Source organism: Esox lucius, chromosome 1, assembly GCF_011004845.1.
Source record: "Esox lucius isolate fEsoLuc1 chromosome 1, fEsoLuc1.pri, whole genome shotgun sequence".
Taxonomy (NCBI): Eukaryota; Metazoa; Chordata; class Actinopteri; order Esociformes; family Esocidae; genus Esox; species Esox lucius.
The window spans coordinates 5,024,905-5,044,931 of record NC_047569.1 but is presented as its reverse complement, the minus strand read 5'-3'; the positions used below and the strand labels follow the sequence as shown (position 1 = coordinate 5,044,931).

The following is a 20,027-nucleotide window of genomic DNA, read 5'->3' as shown; positions in this document are numbered from 1 at the left end:
GCAAAAGCTGCACAGAATGAATTTATAGAATAACAAATTCCCTAGGATAACGTCACAATAAAGGGCGTATTTTACAACAAACAGCTGTATGTCTCCAGCTTATATTCGCCCTGAACGACCTGGATATAGACTTCAGTTTTTGCGGAAATGTTGCAAAAAACCTAATTTAATTATATCTGTACCTGGCTATTATGCTTATATGTTTAATTGTTTCACCTTATTTTTTTATAAGCTTACACTCTTGTTATTCAGCAGATTCAGTCGAGGCATGGCGTCATGTCATGGCACAACATTTAATGGCACAACAACGTACATTTTTCTTTCATTCGTGAATGAAATGATGCAATACCTATCAATGTAGGTGATGATAACAGACTTTTTCTTCAAGTGAAAAGACGAGAGGATCGTGGAAACCCTTCCTTTTTTACTATACTACCCCAAAAAGCATGCACGCGATGCTTACTTCGTACATTTTAAAAGGCTTACATGTCATGTAAGCCTTTACAGACCGATAGTGTTATGACTGAGCTGTCCATCAGCACCACAAAGTCCTTCTCTGACCCCTTGTGGAGGTTTTCCTTCACTCACGCGTTTGGCAATAATTGTGGTGTTTTAAAGCAGTGATTCCCAACCAGGGGTACTAGGACCCCTGGGGGTACTTGGCCTTTCCACAGGGGGTACTTGAAAACACTCATGACACCATAGACTTACTAGTGAAATGAACATGAGGGGGTACCTCAGGGGTACTCCAAGCAGTGCAAATTCTTTTTGGGGGTACAGTAACTGAAAAGGTTTGGGAGCCACTGTTTTAAAGGTTGTTGAAAGGCAAATTTGAAAGTAATAGCCATTCGAGATGTAGGGTTACCTTTTAAGTTTGTTCCTTTATCTTCAGGCCTACATTGTTTGAGTTAATCTAAAAATATCATACTGAATGGGCATCAAGCCCATGGAAACAAACGTTCTTCCATATATCCAACCACCCACGGAGAAACCTATAGCTGTGGCTTTGTAGTAAGTTAGGTTACCTTGCTGCACAGCAGTGTGTGCACAAAAAGGAAACAGTTAATGCCTGTCAACAAGCTTCTACTCTAAACTTCTTGTTTATTCATTTACTACTAGGCCAATAGAACCATTAACAAATAGTGAGAACATGATCAATTAGCTTACCAAGAACATGGTGTGAATGATGAAGGACATGACACGAAAAGTCCGGGATGCGTTCGTATGTGACTGGAATTGAGGGTGCACGGAACGGTGGCGCAGCTACTCACCTTACCGTGACAATACCCCCCCCCCTCCCCTCCCTCCACCACTCTCCCATAAACCACGTCCTCTTCATCCAAGGAGAGGGAGTCAGACCCCCAATCACCCCTCCAGGCGATTCTGGAGGGACTGCCTGCTGGTTCCGTTTTTGGTGGATAATTTCTGTCATGCAGTGCGGGAGTAAGGAACCAGGCGCAGGCAGAAGGTAATCGGTGTTGACCTTTTTTAATTAAACAAACACAGAGCACAAACAAACAACGAAAGAAAAGGGCTGACTTTAGCAGCAAAACGAATGTAGGCAATGGGTATAATGACACTTACATTCAACAACAACAACGATCCACAATGTGGGGAGCAGAGGGGAGACACATTTAAACACATACTTATGAGATAAATGGGACCTGGTGTGAATGATGAAGGACATGACACGAAAAGTCCGGGATGCGTTCGTATGTGACTGGAATTGAGTGTGCACGGAGCGGTGGCGCTGCTACTCACCTTACCGTGACAGGATATTTCGGATTAACACATGGTTGCAATTGCTACGGGGTTGAAACGTGGAATTACCAATTTTCATTAAAATAATGTGTTCTCCAATATTATGAAAAATATATCAAAAAAGGCTCTGTATTGTTATCTTCTGTGGAAGATGGAAAGGTGTGTGCAATTCATCAAGTAAAACATCTTCAGTTGTGTTTGTCCTGTTAGCATAACAGTTACTTATTTCAGGTTTAATCATATATCTGGGAACAGAGAACCACACAATGTTGTGTCCTGACAGTTGTTCAAAATTTTACATTGCTAGGGTTCAAACTTGCTAAGTTCAAACTGTACAGATTATTCCACTAGTTCTTGCTGGATACACATACAAGGAATAGTTGCTACCATGATGTAACCAAGAGACATAATCATAGAATATTGGTTGCCCAGACAAAGCTTACAAATGACTGCTGGGGCATGTTACTATAGGTGGCTTTGCTAACTCAGCTATTCCAATAAGGAATAGAGTCTTGTTCACCTTTAAAATACAAGGAGCAGGAGTCCCCTGCTTATATTAAGACATTCCTCAAAAGGGAGTCTTCTAGTGGTTTCTGCTAGGCCCAAGGCCTAGTCTTCCATACACAGATGGAGACTAGGGGCCTTGCTCAGCCGACCATGTGTCACAGCTTCGGGGGGGTGGAACAAGGAGGAGCAGGCGTGGTAGAAGGATATTTATTACTATCCAGTGGAAATATGTATATATGTATATCGAGACACGAAGCGTCGCACAGCTCTTTACATAGTCAGAGACAATTACACACAAAGACAGGGGGAGCAGAGGGAACATATATACTGGGGGGAATAATGAGGATGAGGAACAGGTGCGCTAAACAGGACACAGGTGAAATGCATGATGAGACGGACGGTGGTGTCAGAAGGCCGGTGACGTTGAACGCTGGAGCCCGTCCGCTGCAGGGGGAGGTGAGCCAGCAGAGGGCGCAGTTGTCACACCATGGAACACATAGCTGTAGTCATTCATAGTGATTAGGTAAACAGAAATACAGGAACTCTGAAGGACTAATCAAAGTACTGAAATAAATATTAATAAAAAAATAAAATTGTCTACTGTTAACATCTGCTATTCCAATAGTAACCTGTGCTCCGGTAGATACAGTGGGGAGAACAAGTATTTGATTCACTGCTGATTTTGCTGATTTTCCCACTTACAAAGCATGTCTGTAATTTTTATCATAGGTACTCTTCAACTGTGAGTGACGGAATGTAAAACAAAAATCCAGAAAATAACATTGTATGATTTCTAAGTAATTAATTAGCATTTTATTGCATGACATAAGTATTTGATACATCAGAAAAGCAGGACTTAATATTTGGTACAGAAACGTTTGTTTGCAATTACAGAGATAATACGCTTCCTGCAGTTCTTGACCAGGTTTGCACACACTGCAGCAGGGATTTTGGCCCACTCGTCCATACAGACCTTCTCCAGATCCTTCAGGTTTCAGGGCTGTCGCTGGGCAATACAGACTTTCAGCTCCCTCCAAAGATTTTCTATTGGGTTCAGGTCTGGAGACTTGCTAGGCCACTCCAGGACCTTGAGATGCTTCTGACGGAGCCACTCCTTAGTTGCCCTGGCTGTGTGTTTCGGGTCGTTGTCATGCTGGAAGACCCAGCCGCGACCCATCTTCAATGCTCTTACTGAGGGAAGGAGGTTGTTGGCCAAGATCTCGCGATACATGGCCCCATCCATCCTCCCCTCAATACGGTGCAGTCGTCCTGTCCCCTTTGCAGAAATGCATCCCCAATGATGTTTCCACCTCCATGCCTCACGGTTGGGATGGTGTTCTTGGGGTTGTACTCATCCTTCTTCTTTCTCCAAACGTGGAGTTTAGACCAAAGAGCTCTATTTTTGTCTCATCAGACCACATGACCTTCTCCCATTCCCCCTCTGGATCATCCAGATGGTCATTGGCAAACATCAAACGGGCCTGGACTTGCGCTGGCTTGAGCAGGGGGACCTTTCGTGCGCTGCAGGATTTTAATCCATGACGGCGTGGTGTTACTAATGGTTTTCTTTGAGACTGTGGTCCCAGCTTTCTTCAGGTCATTGACCAGGTCCTGCAGTATAGTTCTGGGCTGATCCCTCACCTTCCTCATGATCATTGATACCATGAGGTGAGATATTGCATGGAGCCCAAGACAGTGGGAGATTGACCGTCATCTTGAACTTCTTCCATTTTCTAATAATTGCGCCAACAGTTGTTGCCTTCTAACCAAGCTGCTTGCCAATTGTCCTGTATCCTATCCCAGCCTTGTGCAGGTCTACAATTTTATCCCTGATGTCCTGACACAGCTCTCTGGTCTTGGCCATTGTGGAGAGGTTGGAGTCCGTTTGATTGAGTATGTGGACAGGTGTCTTTTATACAAGTAACGAGTTCAAACAGGTGCAGTTAATACAGGTAATGAGTGGAGAACAGGAGTGAGCCGGAATTCTTACTGGTTGGTAGGTGATCAAATCCATATGTCATGCAATAAAATGAAAAATAATTATTTAAAAATCATGCAATGTGATTTTCTGGATTTTTGTTTTAGATTCCGTCTCTCACAGTTTAATTGTACCTATGATAAAAATTACAGACCTCTACATGCTTTGTAAGTAGGAAAACCTGCAAAATTGGCAGTGTATCAAATACTTGTTCTCCCCACTGTATATCACTCTGATTACTCCTAAAGCCTATACTTCCTTTGGTTGCAAGTCATTTCAGTTTGCTGCTGCCAATGACTGAAAAGAGTTGCAAAATACCCTTAAACAAAACAACTTTAAAGGAGCAATTATGTACGATTTCTTCTGTACTCCTAGCATAAATAGAAGCAAATACGAGACATCTCCAGTGGAGGTTTTTAGTTAATATTTCATCAAATATATTTAAAAGCTATTAAGAGATATTCTCTTAGGTCAGTAAATCAGTTAGCACTGATTTGTAATTTCCTTATACTCCCTTTCTATCCTTCCTGAACCATACTGGACTAGTGTTACGTATAATGTATTGCTTCTCCCCATCTCCTTAGTAGAGTGTGGGTTGTGTTTTTGTGTATGTCTGTGTTTGGGTGGTTTCTCTTTGTCCTTAGCAGGTGTGGTCTGTTGCCGGTGATTAGGGTGGGTGTGGCACCTGTCCTATGGAGTTTTGTCAGCTGTTCCCAACCAATCTCCGGCTGTATATAACTGACTTTGTGTTCGTGTAGCACGATGTAATTCAAGGAGGGAGAGAACTTTCATACTCCATCCTCCATTTGAGAGCATCGACTCTACTGGACAGTATATATGTTCCTGAGGTTGTTTTCAATACCTTTGTTTTGTGTTTGTGCTTGTCCTTCCTGCTGTTTCTATCCACTTACCTTACCCCAGGGAAAAGGGATAGGTAAATTACCCTGGGGTACACATTTGCCCGTAGATGACCCATTGTTAAATACACTAGGTTAGATGCAAGCGGGTGTCATCCTTGTATTTTTGTTGCAGTTAGGCAACTTGCTAGGTGTTAGAGTTTAAAGGCAGGGATAGAGGTGCAGGAAAGTGTAGAGTTTTGGTTTTCTACATTTCTTTGATTGGAACTCTTTCGCCCAGCCCTTCTCCTACTATTCCAGCTTAGTGGTTGTGTCAGGCGTCTAACATTTGTATGTTGGTATTTGTGCTTTGTACAGTGTGTTTAGTGAATCTCCTACTAAGGGTTAACTTTCAGTTTGTTGTCTGGTCTAGTTTTTATAATTTATGAGAGTAGAGATTGTAAACTCACTACTAAATAAAAATAATGCCTGTGAAATCAACTTCAGTTAAAAGCAGATACCTTTTCAAACAAATGAGTGCAACCTTTTACAGAGAGAGAGAGAAGGGGAGACAGAGAGAAAGGTGAGACAGAGACATGATAACTGAGTGGAAGAAGACAGGTGGACACTCATCAGTTGGTGTGCCATGAAGAATAAGAGCGGACTGTACATCACACTGTCCAGGTGAACAAGAGACAGAAAGACAATGAAAGACCTAATGTAGGCCTAACAGTACAAACCAGCTTTATGGTCCGATCTCTAAATATTTTTAATCTGCTATGAGCTGGACTTTACCAGAGATGTCAGTGACCTGTTCCTCTGCATACACCAGTATGCATACACCAGTAAGTACAATTTTACAGTATGTACAATATACTGTAAAAATAAATAACAACATACTGTAATTAGTTGCATTGTTTCATAAATCCATAACACAATATAAAACAAAGGATTTACAGCACAATCTTTGATAAACTATCCAAGTACAGTAACAGAGCCATACTGTAGTACTTAGAAATATATATGCCAGGATAGAAAACCACGTCAGACTGAAGATGACAGTAAATGTTGCCTAGTCTGTAGATGGTAGCTTGTTAGGTATAATCAGACTTGCTTATTCTAAATTAATATTTACATCATAGAGACAAACAGATAATACACACCTCATTTCATAAATGATATACGCAAAACGTTAGACGTTAGATACAAGCAAGCCAGCACTGTGAAACAGAAAGTGAATTATCTAGCTACATTTTGTGTATTTACTTGCTTAATACTGGTGACAAACTTAGCTGTTATCAACCCAATGTGCACCCAGTTTGCACAAACACATTTTGTTAATTTGCATCGTCATGTATAGAGAAATAGCTTCAGTCAATCTAGTAATTATTCAGCGCTGAAAACCTACTTTTCAACAAAATAATAATCTATCAGGTGACCCTATTAGAAAAACATTGTAATAAGCAATTTTACATATTCCTTACCTCAATTGATTGATTTCATTTGTACATCAAATCTGCAAAAATAGGACTGCAGATCCATTCTTCTGTCCGCGTTCTAAAATTGCCAACATTTTTCCTTTTCTTTTTCCATGTTATACCAGCCCCAAATGTTCCTCGGCCCAAGGGGCATTTGCCCGGTATGCCAGATTACCAGTCCAGGCCTGTTCAAAAGATACAGCATAATAGTTAAATAACGCTAATTATGCGAATTTGCATACGTAAAATCAATAAACATTTCCTCATTTTAAGTGGGGATAGATATACTGGTGAAACAATGTTGGTTTCCTTTCTGTAGCTCGAACGGCTTCAAAGATACAACCTAATAGTTCATTAACGCTAACTATGCTAATTAGCATGAGTCAAATTGATAACCTTTTCATAATTTGCAGAGGGGATAGTTTAAACATGTGAAACAAGGTTAGTTTTGTGTCTGTGGCATTAATTGTAGAAAAGATACAGGCCAATAGTTAATTAATGCTATTAACGCAAATTTGCATATGTAAAATCAATAAACATTTCCTAATTTTAAGTAGGGATAACCTAAACAGAGGATTTCGTGTCTGTAGCTCAAACAGTTCAAAAGATACAGCCTAATAGTTCATTAACGGTAGTGGTCATTAGAGTTAGCATAAAGGGATAACTTTGTGAAGTCATAGTTCATTCGATTTTTGACATAGCAACTAGTTTAATTGCCAGCCCTATCAAGTCAAACTGGAGAAAAACTGTTTGAAGCGCACAATTGGTAAAGTAGGCGGAACCAATGTGCCATGCCAAGATTTGCCCGGGGTTTTTAAAATGAGACAACATTGGAAGTAAAGAGAAACACAAGTTGAACAGAGACAAACGGCGAGAGTTGAAAGGGGAGACTGTTCAAAAAGCTGCAGTGATCCCCAGCTAAATGCCTTACTGGGAACAAGCGTGACTTTTATAGATGGAGGAAGGACTGGGAGGCACTGCAAGAGCAAGGTGAACCCACTGGATCGAGAGAGGTGAAGAAGGCCCAATTGCTTGACAGTCTGGAGGACAGAATTATGAGAGACCTCCGCCTCACAAGTTACAACACTGCAGAGGATATTTTCCGCTGATGGAGAAAAAGTTAGCAGTAAGGTAGTTGGAAGCTTGCAAAAAGTTTCTTGAAGTTCATGATGATGGTTCATACTGCAAACATGCATTTCTGTGTAAAGATCAAAGCTGCAAGGATGAGAAGACTCCTGAGCATCATTTTTATCTGTGTCCCAATTATGAGATGAGGAAAAGCAGTGTGGATCAGAGAAGAAGTACATTTGGTCCAGAGGAAGATAGAAGCAGCAAGAAACAGTGGAGCAGGAGGAGTTTTTCAACAGACTTCCACCAGAGTTGGCCAAACAGTGTCAAAATGTGTTCTCCAACACTGCATCCAGAGTTTTCAACACTGAAAAAGTTCAGCCGAGCCTCCTGAAGCAAGATGGATTGCAAGAGCACCCAGTGCTAATGATGCTTTTGGAGGTTATAGCAAATGCTATAGCAAAAAATCTGAGTAAAGATTTTTTTTTTTGGTTTGGGCAACATTGCGGATGTCCTCGAGCATGTGACACCACAGCAATGGCAAAAAAATTATCCAGACATCCCACTAGAGGACCTTGTGAGACCAAAAATACATTTGCTCATAAGCCACAGGGAATGTCAACTAGCGCCACAGAGGAAGAGAGCTGTTGGAAGTCTAGTGCTGTGGGAGGGACCACTAGGAAAGGCTGTCAGAGGTTGTCATCCTGAGTTGTTTGAGGAGCTTAGCATGTCAGCCCACATGTCCAAAACACACTTCGCAAGGTCAATGAGAGCAGCTGCTGAGAAGCTCACTGATGGAGTCACTGAACATTCCCCACCAAGCAAAGAGGTCGTGGTCAAGGTCCATGAGTCATGTACATCAACCATAAATCAGGACTTCTTGGACTGGTGGAAGTGGGATAGTATTGGAGCAGCATGCGAGCCAAAGTGCGGAGGGTGCCGCTGTGGAATCTGTCAGTCAGACAGAAAAGAAATGACTCTTGCTGAGGAAAGAGAGCCTGAGGTGGTAAGGGAAGGTCTCACCTATGTCACAGGAGACAGCCACAGCAAAGACCCACATTGGCCTGCCAGCTATCCTTGTTTGGAGGACCCAGCTTCTATACCAAATAACAAATGGACGGTTGAAGACACATTTCTCAGGACAGAGAAACAGCTTTCTAGAGAACCTGAGTGGAAAAGTGCCTACACGGCTCAGGTGCACGGCATGGTAGACCGAAAAGCTGCAATGAAATTGTCTGAAGATGACATTGGCAACTGGAAGGGACCAGTGTGGTACGTGAGTCACCTTATTGCCATGCAGCGTGCAGAACTGATGACAACACCCGAATGGCAGCCGGTAAGAGACTGAGCTCTAAATGAACTGAGATTGCTGAAAACCGCTTCTGCTGTTATAGACGTTAGCTTAGCTGTAGCCACACAGTTGGCAGCGATACAGAGACTCTAGCGTCACTTGACCCTTTAATGCCTGAGAGACTTGCTTACCATATTGATTGCAAATGTGTTTCAACTGTTGTAAATATTTGTTAACTAAACAATGGGGAGGTAGTGTTTGGTAACTGTCAAAAGTGCATACTGCTTCAGGGATTGTAGCAAACATGGTGAGGTAAAGGGCTAATATGAGCTAATGTATGGTGTTGGTTTAAATAATTGCACTTTAAATATGTTAAATAAGTATGATAAAATATTTAATTACTACTTTTATATATGGGTAAAAAGTAATATAAAAATGTTCAAATGCGTTTAAAAAACGTTTTTTTGTGTTAAAGGTTTTTCACCTGCTACTGCTACTGATAGAAAAGACACAACTGTTAAGCAGTTTAAGGACCTACAAAAAAATCCAAAATGCGTTCTTTGGCTGAAGCAATAACTCAAGTTGAAGTGTGCCAGAATAAAAGAAGGAAGAGAAAAAGTATTTGGAAATTGAGTGAAATCCAGTTCTTTATTCTGGGGTGGATACATGAAATCCCTTTCAAGGGGGGAATCTGCAAAAAAATTCTAAAGAGACTTGACAAGCCCTGTTCAGAGGTATGGCCTCGGATTTACTGGCGAGTAAATCCGATGTACAGTTCAGGAGAAGATTTGTTTTAAAGGCATTTTTTAGTATTAGCATTAGCTTGCAACAAATGCACATGGCCTTATATGGGGGTGGTATCTGGATGCACAATGAATATGAAGTGCATAGGTTATTGTTCCAATAAAGAACTGCACACACACACACTGCGCATACATATATTGTATTGTAGTCAGTCATTTTGTCTCCCATGTCTGCCAAGTTATCTTTTATTCCTGCTTTTTTTTTTTTAGGGAGGCATGTATAAGACACCTGTATGCCAAAGGACAAGTCAATTGGATTTACAGTTCATGAGAAGAAGATTCTTGTAGTTTTGCATACATTTCCATAACCGAAAAATCCATCAACGGCGGACTTTATGGGTTCTTGAGGCTTTTTTGTTCATCATGAGAAATGAGGCAGGTACAACAACAAAAATCTACACAGTAGGACAAACTGAGTTAAAACTGCATCATTTTGAAATTAGCTATTTCAATTGTGTACTATAGCGCTCCTGGTGGAGGAATCGGGGTGGGGGTCTGTATGATTGTTACACGTGGACTATTTTAACAGTAAGCAAGTTTATAGTATTTTTTACTAGGGACTTTTGAGTTATTAAGCATTATAGGCACTTAGAATAATAATAATAAAATATAGCTGCAAGCAGCAATCAAGTGGTCCAAGCAATAAGAATGCCATAAGAGGATAGGCCTTATAGGCCTGACAGGTTGTATTGGCCTGTTTGTGTTCAGGATTAACGAGCATTTAATGTTATTTTCTGGAACAGCGTCCCCAAATGGCCAATTGGCTCCACACATTACACGTCCTTTGTCATAGCAATGTTGCATACCAAATTTGGTGAGAATCGCACAAATGTTTATGGGAAATATGCTTTCACATCCTTTAAAATTTTAAGGAACAAGAAGTTGTTGACAAATGACATCTGCTGTGTTTGAAATGTCAAATTTAGTTAATTGTTATTGATGGGCAGTTGAAGCGGGGTGAAGCAGTCCAGAGTCAATGTGGCAACTTGATCTGATCATGTTAAATGCATAGCTGTTAGCACTTATTGGAACTTTTCTGTCAGTTGACCAGATTGGGTGTGTGCTATTCACATTTCTTTCATGAGTGGACTTGATAAATACACTGACTGGCCCCCAAAATAATTGCACACCCTAATATTACATTGGCCCGCCTTTAGCTCTGATTAAGCCATGCATTCGCAGTGAAATTTTTTCAACAAACTTATGCAACGTCACATCACTTAATTCTGACCAGAGTTGCTAATGTTTTTGACTGAAATCTATTATTGAAAACGGTAGAGGCAAACCACTCCGTAAAGTCTTCTCAAGGACATCCCAAAGAATTTCGATGGAACAGGATTCTGGTCAGGATTCTGTGGTGGCCAATTAATCTGTTAAAATGCTTCTTCATGCTCCCTGAACCAATCTTGCACAATTTGTGCCTGAGGAATTCTGGCATTGTTGTCCTGAAATATGCCCATGCCATCAGGGAGGAAAAGATAAATTGATGGGATAACCTGGTCATTCATTTCTTCATGCACTTCTTCATGCACTTCCCTTCTTATCCTGACATGCCCATTTCCCATTGCTCTTAAATCTGGACTCATTAGATCACAAGACCTTTCTCCATTGCGTCCAATCTTGGCAGTTCAAAGTTGACAGTTCACCATTGTTCTGCCAGGTTTTAATAATGCGTTTGACAGTTCTTAACGCAATCTCCTTAGTTGTTTTCTTTGCTGGAAATGTTTTAGATTTTTAACAATAGGGCTACAGCGTTCTGGGGATGTTAAATTCACCAGATATTCAATGTTACAATAAGTCCGATGGATAACAATAGGGTGCCAGGGTTCGGGAATGTTAAATTCCCAAAGCATAAGATGTTAGGATATGTAGTGTGATGTTGGCTATTCAACAAAAGGGTGCCAGGGTTCTGGAATGTTTACGACAAGTTCGTACAACAAATAATCTATAACCAGTGGGTGGTACGTAGATGACTGTACAAAGCACAAATACCAACATACAAATGTTAGACGCCTGACACAACCACTAAGCTGGAATAGTAGGAGAAGGGCTGGGCAAAAGAGTTCCAATCAAAGAAATGTAGAAAACCAAAACTCTACACTTTCCTGCACCTCTATCCCTGCCTTTAAACTCTAACACCTAGCAAGTTGCCTAACTGCAACAAAAATACAAGGATGACACCCGCTTGCATCTAACCTAGTGTATTTAACAATGGGTCATTTTTTTTTAATAATAAGATGAACGCTGGCTGGTGTATTTAAACGGATGAGTTTGTCCTTAATAGATCAAATTAAATGACGCAATGTCGCGGTGAAGACGCTATACCTAACAAAAACGGCATTTCTACCTGTCAACAAATACCTGAACTAGTTTAGCTTCATCTGACCATATACGTTTTTTTATTATTGTTACCAGTGTAGTTCTGAAGTGATGACCGGTGATGTGTACCCAATGACAAAGTTAGGCGTAACCCTTTGGATGCGTAGCGGTTGTGTTGTCATTATTAAGTCTGAGGCTTCCACAGAAGACATCTGGTCTTTCCAGCACCAGAATAGTCCATTTACAAGTTATTTTATTTGAAAGAATTGTTTTAAATTGTGTTGCAATTATAAAAGCTAACAAACGACACATTTGAACATTTTAAAAATGTATTAAAGAAGTACATAATGAAAATGATAGAGCAATCCAAACGTTAAGCTTTTACATCTTTCATATTTTCTGTTTTATATCTGTGGTTTAGGGATGAGTGGAATTCAACACAGCCTTGTTGAACCTTCAGACCTTGGTAAGTAGTATTTTAACATTTAGTAATCAGCTTTAAATACCTGTATATGCTTGGTCTTCTGTTAACCCACATTATTTTTATTTCAGACCAAGTAGCCAACATTGGTATCAGATGGACTGTGCGGTTGTGGTTTTACGCAACGTTGTGAAGCAATGATTCTTGTGTAAGTGTAAACACTCACAGACATTTTCAGTGGTGTTGTAATATATTATTAACATTATGACAATCTGCGTATAGCTGAATCTTTGTTTTCTATTTATCAACCAAAAGTGTGGAGCGGGGTGATGTTGGAGACTACTACAAAACCATAATGGCTTCAGTTATCGGACACCCCAGCTTGTAGCTGTAAAGAGTCAGAGTTTTTTGTTCCATAGTAACCCCATAACACAATGCTTGAAAGCTGGAGATAATACATCTTTACAGTCAACTCATCAAAGCTGTGTTGTTTGTAAATGTATGTTTGGTGATATTAGAGAGAAACAATGTAACCAATTTGACAATGTGGAATTATGACAGTCTGTACATTTCCAAAATATGGGCGAAGTTGATGATTTTGGTGCATTCTATGCACGCATTATGGAAGGTTTGGATACACTGTTAGAGCTTCAGACTTTGTACAAGGTCCAGCTGACCGCCAATAAATAGAACTGTTTGGTGATTCTCTGATCTCCTCATGTGACCATGAGAGCTGAGGAATATAATGAACACACATTTGGCAGGTTACTCGAGAGTGTTATGCAGAGTAATGCAGAGCTTTTGATCGATGAATCACTAGAGCTAGTGGTGCAAATTGTCAACAACCGTGAGGGTGGGGGGTGCGATGTAAGGCTCAAACGCTATTGCTAAATCAGATTATCACAAAAAAAGAAGGCATTTATATGTTGTGTTGAATAATGATTCTATGTGCTTTTCAATTTGTTTGATGGGTATGTTGGACCCACAGTACACGTATGATGAGGCCGTGGCTAGTGGTTGTGAGTTACCTACAAATGCTGGTTTAGCCTTATGTGATAGTGTGGCATTCATGGATAGCATCAGGTTTTAACTAATTACAGGGTGTAATATTATTGTTTTTCGCCGAGCCCATGATGGGGGTTTTACGAAGTTTTCTGGGGGTGTCGTATGTCTGTGATTGCTGTTATACAGGTTTTAACACCCGCGGTGATCACGGTTGTAAACACAGCTTTAGTGTATGTCTTCATGACGATCGTCCTACACAGCCTCGGAACACAAAGCAGTGCCCGGATTGTAAGCGAATATATTATTCAGATTTTTGTTATAGCCATCATAAAGTTCTGAAGTTCCACAAAGGTGCAAGGTCGTTGGGTTAGCAGATGTGACCAGAAGAAATACTGTGTAGATTGTGGTAATCAATACACTGTGGTAATCAATACAATGACCAACTATAAACTTCACAAGTGCAAGGCTAACATTTGTCCCAATTGTAATGTGGATCTGACTGTTGAAATTCATAATCAATGTTTCATAAAACCATCTAAACCCGAGGAACTAAGTGAGCGCTACATATTTGATAATTTTGAGACAATTGCCAATCCTGTGAACAGTATACACCAGCACTTCTCAAAGTCCGGACTCCGGTCCGGATCCGGACCCGGAGGGAATTCAATCCGGACCCTCCTCCATTTCGTATTTCAACCATAGACTGTAAAAAAATATGGACGTAGTGTCCGTGACGTCAGCAGTAGGTTTGTGAAGAGCAGTTTTGAAGCCTAAAGTGGGCGGAGCCAACTGTCGCCATTTTGGCAGCGTGTCAACGCATGTCACTCCCGGATAAACAGAAATGGGCAAAGAGGCGGGATGAGCTCAGCGAGGAGCCTGGATGCTGAAACCTGAAACCTAGCTCGATGTGAACGAGTTTGCTCAAGCTAAGCTAATGCTATGTGCTACTGGCATCCCGCTAAGTGACTAACAACAGCTGACTTGAAGTAAAGCCAAAAGTTAAAGTTAATGTTTTTGCCCTTCGAAATACTATTAAGACATAGCTAACAGTGAGACTGCGTATCGTGATGCTGTATTATTCTGCTAGTTAAAGTGTATTAACTTACAGTATTGCTGTGAGCTTGTGTTTCATGCACAAACATGTCAGCCAGCGCGGCATTGCACATCAAGTTCATAGAAAGCTTTATTCAGTCCATTTAAACATTTTATTTTGGCTGCCCCTCAAATCGGTCAAACCATATTTATTACCTAAGAAGTTAAAGTAAATGCGCTAGAAATCTGTGCTCATTCAGGGGTGCATTAGTTTATTGCATGGACGGAAAGCACTGACACCTCCAGGAATTTGCATCTGACGGTACATAAGCATATCTAACGTTAGTCTGTTCAGTGAGAGCAACAGTACCGCAGAACGAGTGTAGCCTCTATATCTATAGACGTTTTACACGTTTTTAAATCTGGAATCTCCACACAAAAGCAACAAAATTGTCAGACATCAATGAGTGCATGTTCACAGAGGAAAACAACAGAAAAACAGCCCTGGTTCTCTTGATACTCGATAACGACGGAATACAAAGGCGTGGGTGAAGGTATAATGCGTGTATTAAATTGTATGAAATAATCCAGAAAAAAAAGCAAGAACACGGCCGATATGTCCAGTTCAGCAGCTGGAATTATCTGAGGAAGAAACGTGACGGCTGGCTAACAGCAGACAGCTAGTGAGAGCGAGTGAGAGACCAACAGCAGCGGCAATCCACCTGTCAGTCAACGGAGTGGACCACGCCCTTAATTATGCAGACATTTAAATATGAATCAACTAAACGGATGAGTTATAAAAAAAAAAAAAAAAAAATAAATGTTAATTTGTTATACATGTTTATTAAAAACACATTTTGTAATTACCAATAGTTCCGGACCTTTGTCATTGATGAAAATTCAGATTTGGACCTTTGAATGTAGACTTTGAGAACCCCTGGTTTAGGCAACCAACATTTACTGACTACACATTTATAGCACACAACTCAAAAGGTTTTATATCTTGATGGAACACCTTGTAAATAATATTGGTGCAACACTTATTGCTAATGGTAGCAAGCTCATGGTTTTTACAGACAGCACATTCAATCAGAGATACATTGATAGTCATTGCTTCCTACCGATGAAGCTTGCGGCTTGGCATGTCTCAACATGGCTTTTACAACTATTCCAAATGAGCTTGTAAGGCGTAAAATCAATTTGCATATACAAACACCTGGAGACACATTGGATTATTTAGCCACACTCCAGGCACCTTACTTCCAGTGCCACTCCCCCCGCAACTGGTTATCAACCAACCAAAGCTTTCTTTGTATCCCCTACCACAGACCCCTCAAAATGGCGTCCATTTCAATGTTTTTCATTTCAATGTTTTATAACTTACTATTTGTTGTATGTATTAATGTTGTTTTACAATTGCCTTTATTTTTTAAGAATAAAACAGGCATAAGGAATACTTTTAACTGTCTTTCTTTTACAACCATGACACAAATTAAATGATTCACAAGATTGAGCATGCTGTATAAAATTAAACCTTTGTCTATCACGCTTACTCTGATACATCTTAGATACAAACTTGGAGACTAACATATACTTTTTTCAGTATATTTTTTCAGTATATACTGTATCAGTATAAAAAGACATAACATCTTTGTAACTCAGACCTCTTGTCATTTAATAGAAAAAGAACACACAATGTTGTCCAAAAGTGGTCGAAATCACATCCAGGACTTGTTTTGAGCTGTATTCCAAGATCTCACAGGTTTGCAGAAAAGCAGTGATTGACTTGGGAAAATACATATAATCTGGTGAGTTTCCAAAACTTATTAACAATCATCATTGATGCTACATCTCAGACAGGTCCACCTGGTAGTTGGTCGCATGCCAGCACAAAATAGAAATTAGTCCTAGATGAAAATTCTGCCGTTTTCATTCCTCATCTGATTGGGTAATGTTTCCTAATAGTATTCCACCTTGCATCCAGTTGGACACTTCGATAATGGAGTAAAAAATTTAATAAACAACCAAATTAATTGTGTGGGGTCGTGGTGGTCTGAACCTCATCTCAAGTCGCACATTCCCAGACTTAATCAGGGATAGGTGCTGACCACATTCCTCATCCGTTGCACAGTTGAATGCATAAAGAGCATAGCCGTGTAAGAAGTCAGACCGGTCAATAGCCATGGCTTGGTCCTCACTGTGTTTTCCTGAAGTTAGGGCCTATTGGTAAAATTCACGCACTGCCGGTTGAAATGGTCTGCTAGGAAATTGTTGACCGTCCACATACATAGCCATGAACTCCAAATGATAATATTTGAAATTACATGGATTGCTGACTTCCTGTAAACCTGTCACTGTCCACCAATCCAACGACAATGCATTTTGGTAGGGGTCCTAAAAATTGGTTTTCCTGGTTACAAACACGGCTGGCAGGTAAATTAAATATCTTCATAGACACCCTTTCAGTCGGGTACTTTGCATTGGATGAAAGTAGCGGTTGAGCATGTCCAAGTGTTACGGCTGGTGATACAGTAATTTTCTTGACAAAGAATGATGCTGAAACTATGTGCAGACGATAACGCACATACCCTACCCCCATAAGACAGAATTCATCTGTTATCTCCTGCAGGGTCCATAACATCCATGTGGCCTGTCCTTGAAAAACAAACCGGCTGAAAATTGTGTCTTTAAAGTATCACTTCCAAAATTCTGAAAGCTCTCCATAACAGCTCTGTAGGGGTATGTGTTACTACTCTGACTAATTAAACGATCACCCAAGGAGACATCCACTTGTGAAAATAGGGTGGCTATTGGATAGTTGATAACCCCAACACGTGCTCCGGAATCAATATTAGTTCCATCCGGTTTAGTGACTTTTACACATAGGTACAGCAAAAAAAAAATCCCAAATTCAGTATCTCAGAAAATTTTAATATTACTTAAGACCAATACAAAAAAAAGATTTTTAGAAATGTTGGCCAACTGAAAATTATGAACCCATGGTCCTTAAACCAGCAACTGGTAGCTTTGGCACTGTGTGCAGGTGCCAAGTCTTGTTGGAAAATGAAATCTGCATCTCCATAAAGTTGGTCAGCAGCAGGAAGCAAGAAGTGCTCTAAAACTTCCTGGTAGATGGCTGGGTTGACCTTGGACCTCAGAAAACACAGTGGACCAACACCAGCAGATGGCATGGCACCCCAAACCATCACTGACTGTGGAAACTTTACACTGGACTTCAAGCAATGTGGATTCTGTGCCTCTACTCTCTTCCTCCAGACTCTGGGACCTTGATTTCCAAAGGAAATGCAAAATCTACTTTCATCAGAGAACATAACTCAGCAGCAGTCCAGTCCTTTTTGTCTTTAGCCCAGGCGAGACGCTTCTGACGCTGTGTCTTGTTCAAGAGTGGCTTGACACAAGGAATGCGACAGCTGAAACCCATGTTTTGCATACGTTTGTGCGTGGTGGTTCTTGAAGCACTGACTCCAGCTGCAGTCCACTCTTTGTGAATTTCCCACACATATTTGAATGGGTTTTGTTTCACAATCCTCTCCAGGGTGTGTTTATCCCTATTGCTTGTACACTTTTTTCTACCACATCTATTCCTTCCCTTTGCCTCTCTAGTAATGTGCTTGGACACAGAGCTCTGTGAACAGCCAGCCTCTAGCTATGACCTTTTGTGTCTTGCCCTCCTTGTGCAAGGTGTCAATGGTCGTCTTTTGGACAGCTGTCAAGTCAGCAGTCTTCCCCATGATTGTGTTGCCTACAGAAATAGACTGAGAGACCATATAAAGGCCTGTGCAGGTGTTCAGGGTTAATTAGCTGATTGGAGTGTGGCACCAGGTGTCTTCAATATTGAACCTGAGATACTGAATTTGGGGTTTTCATTAGTTGTCAGTTATAATTATCAAAATTAAAAGAAATAAACACTTGAAATATATCAGTCTGTGTTGAACGAATGTATACATTATACAAGTTTCACTTTTTGAATGGAATTACTGAAATAACTCTTTTTGATGATATTCTAATTTCATGAACAGCACCTGTATACGTTGAAGGGTGTGTCTACCTAGCAAAGATCAGGTTTCCAAGACAATTACCCCCATGCCAAATGATCATTGTAAACATTCCTGTGGTTATCAAAGCACAACCTACAGAGAGATAATCTAAACAGAGAGGTTTCTATTGTTCTCATTATCTAGGCACATTCACTTCCAATGAAACTTACATTCATATTGTAATTGTTAAGGCTCAGATTCCACACTCTCAACGATACTCGCTTTGATATAATTTCCTGTAGCAAAATGTTTTATGTTGTACTACTTCATTAACATTTCAAAATGTGTATTAAAAAACTCCTTCACCTTGTCCGTTTGGACTTTTTGGGGTTTTCTTCCTTCTTTTAATATGTCTTAAAATGCTCTCTTTATCTCGATAGCGCTTTTATTTCACAAACATAACACGTTCCCAATTTTAAAGTCTTTGTTGTCAACATTTGAAAATGTTAGAAGTTTAAACATGAAGTTGTTTGGAACCGTTGATTCAACATCATTTGACAACAATTGCAGCCAATCATCAGATGTGTTCCTGACCGTTTCCATATGCTTGTTCGGATTATTAAAATGTTTATACCAACATGTATTATTAAAAGGTCTACAAACATCAATACCGCTCTTGAAGGCTTTGTGTGTGACAACTGCGCCCTCTGCTGCTTCACCTCCCCCTGCAGCAGACAGGCTCCAGTGTTCGACGTCACCGGCCTTCTGACACCACCGTCCATCTCATTATGCATTTCACCTGTGTCTTGTTTAGCGCACCTGTTCCTCATCCTCATCATTCCCCCCAGTATATATGTTCCCTCTGCTCCCCCTGGCTTTGTGTGTTATTGTCTCTGTATCACAAAGAGCTGTGTTACGCTTCGCTCATCGACATGTATCACTCTAATATTAAAAGATACTACCACTACGCTGTTCTCCTGCTCCTCCTTGTTCCGCCCCCGAAGACGTGACAGAATAACACACCACCTAAACCACAAAGGAAATGGAGCCACAAGGAGCCACAGGCGAGGCCGGTGTTGCGGAGGCGGTAAAAGTACATTCTACAATGCTGGCCAGCCTAGGCGCCGCAATGGACAATGTGTTGAAAGCGGTACAGCGCCTAGAGCTGAGCCAGCGGAACCCTGCAGCACTGGCCGTCTCTCCGCCTCCCCAAGCTGCGCCGCCCAACATGGGGCCGATGCACCTTCCCCTACCCAGGGACTACGACGGGGCGGTGGACCGCTGCCAGGGTTTCCTGCCACAGTTGGACATCGCGCTCCAGGCGATGCATCCTGCGCCGACCGAGGCCCAGAAGATCTCCTCACTCGTCTCCTGCCTGTCCGGGAAAGCCCTGGAGTGGGCCACCGCCGTCTGGAACATCGAGCAGCCCACCCAGGGCAGCTACACCGACTTCACCTGCCGCTTCCGAGCCGTGTTTGACCATCTTCACGAAGGGAGAGAGGCGGGTGAACGGCTGTTCCACCTACGGCA

At 41.1% G+C, this 20,027-nt stretch overlaps 1 long non-coding RNA gene across 1 annotated transcript; it reads left to right on the top strand.

The window, feature by feature from the left end:
- The first annotated feature begins 12,285 nt into the window (after positions 1-12,285).
- On the top strand, positions 12,286-13,166 carry LOC117594772. Its single transcript, XR_004576009.1, has 3 exons — positions 12,286-12,507; positions 12,594-12,670; positions 12,778-13,166. It is a non-coding gene; the product is annotated as an uncharacterized LOC117594772 (long non-coding RNA).
- The last annotated feature ends 6,861 nt before the right edge of the window (positions 13,167-20,027 follow it).